The sequence below is a fragment of the Arachis hypogaea genome, chromosome 12 (genome assembly GCF_003086295.3).
Source record: "Arachis hypogaea cultivar Tifrunner chromosome 12, arahy.Tifrunner.gnm2.J5K5, whole genome shotgun sequence".
Taxonomy (NCBI): domain Eukaryota; kingdom Viridiplantae; phylum Streptophyta; class Magnoliopsida; order Fabales; family Fabaceae; genus Arachis; species Arachis hypogaea.
The window spans coordinates 105,817,359-105,829,214 of record NC_092047.1 but is presented as its reverse complement, the minus strand read 5'-3'; positions in this window follow the sequence as shown (position 1 = coordinate 105,829,214).

Below are 11,856 nucleotides of genomic sequence, written 5' to 3'. Positions count from 1 at the left end.
AATCTCTTTTCTCACCCTCATTCAGCGACGTTCGTCTTCTCCCTTTGCAACTAGGAACTCAGCCCAGCTCCTCCTTTTTGGCGTCATTGTCACCGCACCTCCAGCAGTGGCAATAACATAGTACCACTACATTCTTTTTTCCTTTCTTTGCTTCAAGAACCCTAGTCATCACCTCAGGTTCTCTCTTTACTCTGCTTTTCAGTCTATTTTCTTTAATTAGTTAGATAGTTAGAATTTTCATGTTGTTAGTGGATTTAAGTGGTTAAGATAGGTTTTGATTAGTTTATTAGATCTTTGTTAAGTTGCAAGTGTTGGATTGTGGCTGTTATGGATTGAATGCTGCTGAAAATTGCTTGATTATGCTGAATTTCTAAATTGCACACCACATGTTTGATTGAATGCCTATGTGATGCTTTGCATTCGATTTATATGTTGTAGCTACTATAAAGATTAAATGGCTTGGACACTAATAAATTTCCTGAAATTTGCTGTAATGAAAATCTAAGAATAATGGCTTAAAACTGCTCGTATTTTCCAGTGTCATCACTTATCACTGAATCTCAATAACATAAGACCCATGAGGTTTCACTAGTAAAAAAACTATCTTACAGATTCTAAATACTTACCATTTTCTGGCGTTGATTTATAGCCTGCAGCTTATGCATTTCATACTCATTTTTTCTTTCTTCTTTTCTTAACTGCTTTCATAAATGTATAACGAATACAATGTGATCAATTAGCACACCGATAATAAAGGAAGATCAAGCAAAATAGGCCCTGGCTCGTAACTACTTTTTATGTGTACTTTTTGCAAATTTTAGAGAACTATAAAGCAACTATAAATTGATGTTTATTATTTTTACAAAGAAACGTTCAAATGATAAAGACACAATTGTTTCATCTTGAAATAAAAATTAATTGGTGACTTTTCATCTTTTTTAGATATTGTTGATCATTTGCATGAGCCAATTAACAAAATGAGAATAAGGGAAGCCTCATACCTGCAATAGCTCTTTCTCTCTAGAAGCCTTCCATTGTCGAACTGTACTAGAAGCCTTCCATTGTCAGTGATTTATTTTGTTCTTTACTTGTAAAAGCTTTTATAAGAAATAAATAACAAATAATTAATAGGAATTAAAGAAGTGGTGCTTGCAGTCTATTTTTTTTTAGTCATATAGTGCGTGTGATCCTTATACAATCTCAAGAGTTGTGAACCCCTTCGTGAATTATTTAAGTTTGTTAACCTTTTGATTGTATCCTTTGTATGGCTTCTTTTTAGGAAAGCGAGAGTCAGTAACAAGCTACACGCACACATATTTTAGTGAAGACTACGGCATAATCATGCATTCTTATGAAAAAAGGAGTAAAAAGATATTTATGACTGGAATTTTGTTGCTAAAATACCTAGCATTGTATTATGTGATTATTTGATGTAATTGACTTTGGTTTTTTATTATGAATTATAATTGTCGTTGATATTATTGTAATTATAGTTTAATGGTTGGATTTACTTTGATTATGTCTGTGTTGCGATTATTGTTTTGGTTGAATTAAGTGCTTGTAAATGAACCATGTCGCTGCATTGTTAGAATTGGTAAATGGTAACGAGAAACTAGGAGGAAATTATTGAGTTAAAATGATATTACTAAGTAGTAACATGAATAAGTGATAAATTAATTACTAGTATTTTCTGTTTCCACTTTTCACACAATCTGCCCATTTCACACATATAGTATTATCTTTGCTATAAACTTCTTAAAATGCTCATGTGTACATATATATTAGTAGTTTAGTACTAAAGCATAGTAGCACTTTATTTTACATCCTCATTAATTATCTTGGAGCTAAGTATTATTTTACATTGTTATTTTTTTAATTCTTTCAATGATGTACATCTTACTGAAATTTAAATGCAATGTCTTACTAATCTTATAAATCTTTGTTGTTTTAGATGTCAGGTCCTAAAAAAAATAAAAAATATTTGTCAATTAAAGTACAAAAATCTATTAATAAGGAGGTGATTAGTGCACACAAAACTAAGTTTTCACACCCTAAACCTACAAAATCACGAGCTCCAGTTCCTTCACATATATCTAAAAAGCCTTCAGCATTACCACCCTCTTCTTCGCAGCCACCACAAAAATGCAAGAGAAATTTACTATCATTCCATGCCGATCATACACCATCACCATCACCATCACCAGCTAAATTACCATACTGTTCACCTATCCAACCTCAATCATTTGATAATGCTCCTAATAATGAACGAAATTTACATTATGCTCACTCATCGGATGAAAATCATTAAGATGAATCTCTTACTCAAGAAGGTGAACCTGTCACTCAAGAAGGGCTCTTGAAAATAGTGCCTTTTGGCAAAGAGTAAGTACAACAATCACTTTTGTGTTTTAACGTTCTCTCTATATTATTTTTATTGTGAATACATGTGTAATTACTCATTATTTGATCTTCTTATAGGTTTAATCCATGTACTGCTGTTCGTCATGTAACAAATGCCATTAAAAGCAAATTTTTAGAATTCTGTCCTGCATGGGGACATGCCAGTGAGCAAATGTGAGATTTGTGGTTTACTGAATTTAAGGTAAGTATTTATTATTTTTTTTGTTATTTTGATATTATACATAGTGGGTAATTCAATGTATATGTTTGTTTTCTTTTATAGAAAAATTGTATGTGGAAACCTCAATACAATGCAAGAATTCGTCAAATTTTTTAGATTAAAGGGAGTGCTCGATTAAGAGGGTTGATGAATCAGGAGAGACTCAATTATTCAAAAGACCCTAACTATGTACCAAAATATATTCCTGAACCTGTTTGGCGTCAACTATTACATTATTGGGCTACAGATCCGCATTTTAAGAACTGGTCAGCAGCAAATACTGTGAATCGAGTATCAAATGCTGGAAGTTTCATGCATACTGGTAGTTCCATATCTATGGGTGAACATGCACGCAGAATGGTAAGATAAAAATAGTTTAATTTTAGTCTTGTTCTTATTATGTGTAATGTTTCTTATTCTTTTTTCTTTCCTATCGATTAAAACTATTATATTATAGGAGAAAGCTACAGGAGTAAAACCTTTTCTAGAGGAGGTTTATACTAAATGCCACACTAAAAAGGACAAAAGTTGGATTGATGAAAGATCTTAGAAAGTCATTGTATGTAATGCTAGTTTGTTCTTCTTCTTTTGTCGTTTTCAAAAATAATTTTCACTATATGTTAGTATTTGTTCATGGCATATTTAGTTGTGATTAAAATAAATTGATTTTGTAGGACGAATTCAAAAAGCGAAAGCTAGAACTTTCTCAAGTAGCTTTATCCTTGGATAATGAGGGAGATATTGAGGCATCTAAAGAAGGCCTAGATATACCAGATGATTATACTATTTGGAACGAAGTTGTGACAAAGGAGAAAAAGAAAGCTGCTTTTGGTTTAGGTTCTTTTGGTTTAGATCTCTTTTCAAAGTTGGATTCTAGAAATTGCTCAGAAACATCCAAAGACAATTTAAATATTGAGCAAGAATTTCACATGTGGAAAGAAAGGCAAAGGAGCAAGAAATGATCAATGAAGAGCAAAATGTTAAGTTGAATGATGTTGAGCATAAGTTAAAGGATCAAGAACGTCAACTAAAAGCTCAACAAAAAAGAATTGGTTCTACTGAAAAGACACTTCATACTTTGTATAAAAAGTTGAATCTCCTGCTTCCTTCAACCATGTCTATTCTTGCGGATGATGAGCTTGGGACAGGCTCTAGTGATGATGAGGATGATAACATGAGTGATTGATGTCTGGAGTATATGTTTTTTCTGATTTAGATTAAGAAATTTTTAGGTGAATTAGTTAGTACATTTGATTTTATTCATGATATTTGACATTTTTAAAGGCTTTTTTGTTTTAGTTTAATTATTTTTTTATTTTAGTTTGATTACATTTATGGACAAGTATTTTAGTAATAAATATTTTTTTAATTATTTTATGGTAATTGGCTTTTTCATGACTTTATTATGTGTTTATAATTTTGATGATTTAATATGAAAAATGATTATGATGGTCTTAATATAGAAAGCAAATCGAATACAATTTATTTTTTAAAATATTTATATATTAAATAGCAAATTATTTTGTATGAAAATTATTTGAAATATTATATTAAATTTGTAGAAATTTGTGCGAAAATAATTTTTTGTTTTGTATGAAATTTGTTTCAAATACGTAAATTCTTTTAAATTAAATTTGTCTGAAATTTAATTGAAAAGAAATATTTGATTTCTCTAAAATTTGTTCGAAAAAAATTTGTCTAAAAATCAATATTTTTATGTTTGAAATTTGTTTGAAATATGTTGTCTTTATGTTGGCTAATCTGTCTGAAATTCGTCTAAAATACATCATAATAGTTATAAATCTAGCAGATAAATGCCTATTTGAAATCTGTCACAAAATTGTCTGAAAAAAATTTCTGACAAAATTTTAGACAAAATGTAAATTAGCAACAAGGCTTTTTGGACAAAAAAAATTCGTCCCAATTTTGTTTGAAAGAAAAATTTTGTCTCTAATTTGTTCAAAATTTATTTCAATTTCGTCTCAAAATTCGTCCAAAAAATCCCTATTTCTAGTAGTATACTTTCAACTTCATTAAGGATAGGGTGATTCAGAAATTGTGTCATTGAAAATGAGCTCTTTTATCTACTAGTGGCAGAGAAGTGTTAATTAAGGCTGTGGCCACGGCGATTCCTATTTATACTCTAAGTTGTTTCAAACTACCAGAAACTCTCCTTGAAAGAATTCAAAGAGCCATCCTATAATTTTGGTGGGGCCAAAAGGAGTCTGAACGGAGAATGCACTGGATTGGGTGGAGAATTACTTGCAGACCAAAGAATCAAGGAAGACTCAACTTCAAAGACCTTAAAGCCTTTAATCTAGCAATGTTAGCAAATCAAGGATGGCGTCTACTCACCAGGCCTAACTCTCTTATCAGTAAAATTTACCAGAGTACAAATTCTAAGAGCAGAAACAGGTACAAATCCCTCTTGGGTTGTCGTAGTATAATGGAAGGAAGGAAAGTCTTAGAGAAAGGAATTATTTGGGAAGTGGGCAGAGATCTATCTATTCGAATTAGGGAGGATTCATGGGTTAGAGACTATATAGCCATCACTCCTAATCTCTCACAACATACAGAAGAAAGACCAGAGAGGGTCTCAGACCTAATCCTACTTAATAGGTCATGGAATCAACCACTAATTCAATCAATCTTCAGCCCATAAATTGCTACAGCGATTCTCAACACACAGATACATGAAACAGAAGATAGAGTTACCTGGATGAAAGAAAAACGAGATAGTTTCACTATGAACTCGGCATACATGATAAGCTTCCAATTTTTTCACCCACCTTTGGAATACTTGCTAGAACAGTGCCAACACAAAGCATTATGGTCTAATTTGTGGAAAATAAATTGTCATCCAAAAATTAAGAACTGCCTTTGGAAGATTATTCATGAGGGACTACCTGTTCTTCAGAAGATCCAATCCCAATTTCAATTAGTGAACCCAATTTGTCGGCGGTGCAACCAAGTTGAGGAATCAGCCTTTCATTGCTTCTGGAAGTGCACAGAATCAAAGGATATTTGGCAAGCAGCAAATTTGCCCACACCAGACCAGCAAGAAAAAACCTGAAAATGGTGGATGAGACTGAAAAATGAGTTGAGAAGAAATGAAGCAACTAAAGAAAGAAGAGAACTCGCAGCAAACATTACTTGGCAGATTTAGAAAGCTCAAAACGTTTTCATCTTTGAAGGCCGTCAAATCTCCCCATCTAAGGTCTTGGCAGCAGCTCAGAAGGTTATGAAAAAACGTCGAAAAAGATGAAAGCCTCAGTTTTCTTTTTCTTTTCTTACAATAAAATATGTATTAGAATATTGGTGGATCTATCCATCTTCTAACCTTGTCTATAATTCATTTTAGACCATCCATTTTTATTAATAAAAATCAAATCTTACCGTTAAAAAAAAACATTTACTATTTATCTCTCTCACGCACATTGCTTCCAACAAATTCAATTTATAACTGTTTTTGAATATTCAATTTACTTTTAAATACTTTTTTTTTTGTCGGAGTTTAATTTTGGACGTTTATGGGCATGTGCATGGCTGATGTTTTTCTAAATGCTAATATGAATTAAAAATTAAATTTTTAAAAAATTGGTCAATACAAAGAATATTTTTAATGCTTAATTTTAATTTTATTTTATTTTAAATTTTACGTAATACCACATAAATATTTATAAAATTATATATTATAAAATTAATTCAAAACTCTATATAAAATTTATCACTCTAATTCTTGATTTCATTTTAATTTAACGTTACATAATAAATTATAATGTCTATTTAATAAATTTAAAACAAATAATAGCATTTTACTTATTTTTTTAAAAAAATTATATAGTATTTTCTTATTAATATCAGTATGATTTTAAAGATGATATCTAATATAAATTTTAATTTTAAATCAATTCAATTATCGTAGAAGTCAAAATTGATATTTAAAAAAATATCCCATTAAAATTACACTTAATGACAGATAAATAATTGGTTCCTTGAACAGTTGAACTCCTTGAGCTTTCACAATTTTCCTTTGGTTCTTGAACTATGATTTATGCTAACAATAATTTAGCAGATTTGCGCGGGAACTTAGCAACTAACATAAGATTCCATTGCAAATCTAGCACTAACCAAAGAAGGATTATCATGAGATCCACGATTAAACAAAGATTAGTAGCTAAAATTTTTGAAAACTCCAGTAATTCTTTTTAAAATTATTTTAATTTATTTATTATTTTATCATTTAATTTTTTATTTTCATTAATAAATAAGAATAGAGAAATACTCAACGGCCAACAATTTTTTTTTTGTTATTACTTTTAGTCATCAATCTAATTTCTTTAGTTTAGTAATTCAAAAAATATTTTTATGGTCAGTCTAACAAATTATATAAACTGACTCTTTTTTTTTTTTTTTTTTAAAAGAACTTTGGTTGAAAACACCAATTTTATTTTTTGGACAAAAATAGTCACTTTTGGGTAAAAAAAAAATCCTTAAACAATTAGAGTTTTTTAGTGGATAGGTCGGGACTTTAAGTCAGATTAAAAAACGGTAAAGTATAATTTTTTATCCTTTAAGTTTGTCAGAAATTTTAAAAATATCTCTAAATTTTATTTTTCTTCAATTTTATCCCTAAAGTTTTCGATTCACATCTATCTATGACAGCTAAACTTTTAAAAGTTTAGGATCAACCCAGCAATAATGCATAACAACTATATCTAATTTACTTGTGTTGAAGATTGTTCTTGTAAAATTGTTACTGAATTAGTCCTAAATATTTTGAAAAATTATGATAGGAGTGTAATGCTCAAGTCATTGTCTTAAGGCCTAAGTAACTGAGGCAGCAGTTAGTTTTACCTTTCTGTTTTTAAGTTTGTTAAGAACTAATTGCAGCACTCTTTATTCAGAGTTTGTTAGAATTAGTTAGCTGTTAGAATCTTCTAAAAGACTCTAAAACTGATAGGTACCTATAAAAGGCTCACTCTCTCACTATCATTGTTGCTGTTCAATCACAAACCAAATCACTCACTGCAGATTTAGTTTCTCTTCTCTTCTTCTTCTTCCTCTACTCTTTCTTTATGAACTTTCATCACCTAAGTTCATGATACATTTCATGGTATCAGAGCTTATGGTACCATAGTTTTCGTAAAATTCAAAAAATCAGGTCTGATTCAGTTGAAGCTCAATCACGATGGCGCAAGGACTCACTACAAAACACTAATTTCAATGAAATTAGATGAGGATAACTATCTACAGTGAAAAAATCAGGCAGAGTCAATAATTAAAGGAAATGACATGTTGAATCATATCACAGGAGAAGAAATACCTCTGTAGTTTCTAGCATAAAAAAATGGTGGAGCTGGTACAGTGAACCTAGAGTTTCAGAAGTGGAAAAGGCAAGATGCACTCCTCAAGTCATGGTTGTTAGCTTCAATAAGTAAACCATTCACAACAAGAATGGTTGGATGCATAAATACATGTCAAGTTTGGAAGAAATTGGAAGATCATTTCTCTTCTCAAATTAAAGCCAAGGTAATGCAGTTAAAGAACAAGTTGAGTACTATCCAAATTGATGCTTCTGTTACTGAATATGTCCTGTCAATAAAAGGAATAATAGATGCATTAGCTTTTGTAGAAGAGTCTATAAAAAAAAGTGACCATGTCAAGCAATCCTGAACGGTTTGACTGAAGAATACTCATCGTTAATAACTTCTGTTCTAACCACAATAAGATCTCAAGGCATAGTTGTAGGTGAATTAGAAGCGTTACTCTTAGCACATCAAAGTATGTTAGCAAAATTTTGAAGACCATGAGCATTTGTTCAAGCTAATCTATCTCAGCACTTTTAGCCTGGACAAAATCAGCAATTGAGAGGTAGATTTAGAGGTGGTTTTCGAGGAAGAGGTGGACGCATGTATAAAGGAAGCATAAGCTCAAATACTGGTGGCAAAATGATGCAAGAATCATATAATGGAGATAGAGGATCATTCAAGGGAGGTAGAGCAACACAAGATCAGTCCTCTTTTGACTATGAAAGAGGATAGTATGGAAGAAGAAACTACAATGATTCAAGAAACTATGCTGATGCAAGGAGTTACAATCAGGGAAGAAATTACATGGGAAAAAGGCCTCAATATGATAAGCCACAATGTCAAATATGTGATTGAATAGGTCACACAGCAAAGACATGCATGCTAGTACAGGTACAGTGAGGAGCAGTATAATGCAGGCTACAATGAAGAAGACTACAATAATCATATATCTCAACCTAAGGCTAACTTTAGCAATATGCTAGTGGTGTGGAATTTATAACCCACAAACTAACCGGCAAGTGTACTGGGTCGTACCAAGTATTACCTCAAGTGAATGAAGGTCGATCCCACGAGGATTGATGGACTAAGCAACAATGATTGCGTGATTTACTTAGTTAGACAAACAAAAATTAGTGTTTTGAGAATTCAATTGCATTAAACAGTAAAGTCAGAAAATAAAAAAGCAAGCAGTAAACGGGTTGTGAAATATATGAGTAAAACAGTTAAGGTTTTGGAGATATTTATTTTTTGGATTAACTTTTCTTACCAACTATTTTAATCATGCAAGATTCAATTCATGGCAAACTATATGTGACTAAACCCTAATTTCTTAGACCTTTTTAGTCTCCTCTAACCTTCATCAACCGCCAATTCCTTGGTCACTTGATTCCAATTAGAGGGTTAAGTTCAAAACTAGTTTGTGTGCCACAAAAACCCTAATTATCCAAATATAAGAGGATTATATGTCACGTATCCCGTTCACTCTAGATAATTAGAAATTTAGGAGAAATTATTTTAAAGCTATTGTTCAAGTGAGACTCTCTAGAGAACCACAATCGAGCCTGTTGTTCAAGCGAGACGATCCTCTAGAGATAACTCTCCCGAGATTCACAAGAACTCAAATAGAATAAGGGTCATACTTCCGTTCCACCCAGACTCATAAGATGAAGAACGAAAACAAATTCTTGAAATTGAAATAAAAATAGTAATTAAAATAGAAGAGTAATAGTATTAATCCATACAACAAACAGAGCTCCTAACCTTAATAGTGGATGTTTAGTTGCTCATGGTTCAGAGAGAAAACATGGATTCTGAAAAACTGTAAAGTGCGAAATGCGGTATGAGAGAAGAGAAGAGACCGAAGGGCTGATTCTTTTTCCTTTTTATATCTAATTCTAAGTAATGTAAAATATATTTTCTAAAACTAAATAATATATTTTCCTATTTTAAAATAAACTAAAGTTTAATAAAAAATTAATAAAGATCTTCGTTGCTTGCTTCATCATGCGCTGGGACCATGTCTTGATTCAAAGTTGGCGCCTAACTTGGAGATTCCAAGTTAGGCACCACTATGGCAGTGAGGCTTGGACGCTGCTCCCTTCATATGGCACCTAACTTGGGAAATTCCAAGTTAGGCGCCACCTTGGCTGAACGTTATTGTGGAGTTTGTGGTTCTGGCACCTAACTTGAGGAATTCCAAGTTAGGCGCCACCTTGACCATACCAAGTGTATACTATTTTATATCGTTGGAAAGCTTTAGAAGTTAGCTTTCCAATGCCACTGGAATTACATCAATTGGATTTCTGTAGCTCAAGTTATTTTCGTTGGAGTGCAAGGAGATCAGAGTTGACAGCATCATTCACTTTCTTCTCTTTTTCTATAGAAACTCCATCAAATTCATCCGAATGCTACCTGAAATAAACAAAATTACACACAACTCAAAGTAGCATCTATAGTGGCTAAAAGATATTTAAATCTTGATTAAACTTAACAATTCGAATGCAAATTCACCAGGAAAAGATAGAAAAGATGCTCACGCATCAGCTAGCAACTCCAGCAACCATTCAAGATCCAAATTAGTACCTGAATTTAGGTGCTACATACCACATGACACATGATGAGCAGAATTTGATGGAGAAACAGGAGTATGAAGGAGATGAGCAAGTTGTGATAGGCAATGGAACATGTTTGCAAATCAATTTTTTTTTTGTAATTCGTGTTTTAAGTCTAATTTGAGCTCTAGGTTATTCTTGATGAGAAAATTGTTACATGTACCTGCCATCACTAAGAGTTTGATGAGTGTATATCAATTTTGTTGTGATAACAAAGTATTATTTGAATTCCATGCTGATAAATGTTATATCAAATCATAGGAAAACATGGCAGTTATTCTTCAAGAAAATGTGGATACGGAATTGTATAAATTTGTCAAGTTCATCACTGCACACACACCAGCACCTGCACATGCACATGCACATACACATACACCAGCAGCCTATGCTTTTTCATTAAAAAGCTTGAATTAGTTTCTTCTTTGGCATCTAGATTAGGGCAACCAAGTAAAAGTGTCATGTCTAAATTTCTTAACATTTGTAATCTCTCTTTTACAATTGATAAACTAGAATATCCAGGTTGTTGTATTGGTAAATCACACCAATTATCCTTTCCTATCTCACAAACAATGTACATAAAGCCTTTAGAACTTGTATACACAGATATTTGGGGCTCAGCACCCATATCTGACAATAATAAAAATTAGTACTTTGTGAATTTTATTGATGCATTCTCAAAGTTTACTTAGATATATCTTCTTGAATCTAGAGCTCAATTGAAATCAATCTTTAATCGCTTGCAACAAATTATTGAGTTGTAATTAAACACAAAATTAAATATGGTACAAAGTGACAATACTGCTGAATATATTAGTTTATCGAAGATTTTTCAGAAAAGAGGCATTTGTCATAGGTTCTCTTGTCCGCATGTGCATAAGCGAAATGGCTCAGCAGAAAGGAAACACGGGCATGTAGTTGAAATAGAGCTAACGTTGCTGGCTGGAGCTTCAATGCCTACCAAGTTTCAAGGAGAAGCTTTTACAACAGTTGCCAAGTTAATCAATATGCTACCTACACCAGTTTTGAATGGACAATCACCTACAGAGAAGTTGTTTGGGAAGAGACCTTCCTATGAGAATCTAAGAGTGTTCGGGTGCTTATGCTTTCCTCACCAAAGACCCTTCAACAAGCTCAACAAGCACAAGTTGGATTTCAAATCATCACCCTGTACATTTGTTGGCTATGGAACAACTCAGAAAGGATACAAATGCCTCACTCAGCAAAGAAAAATTATTACAACTCCAAATGTAATTTTCTTTGAAGACAGATTCCCTTTTAAAGAAGCAGCTAAGGACGGATAGCAATTTCAATG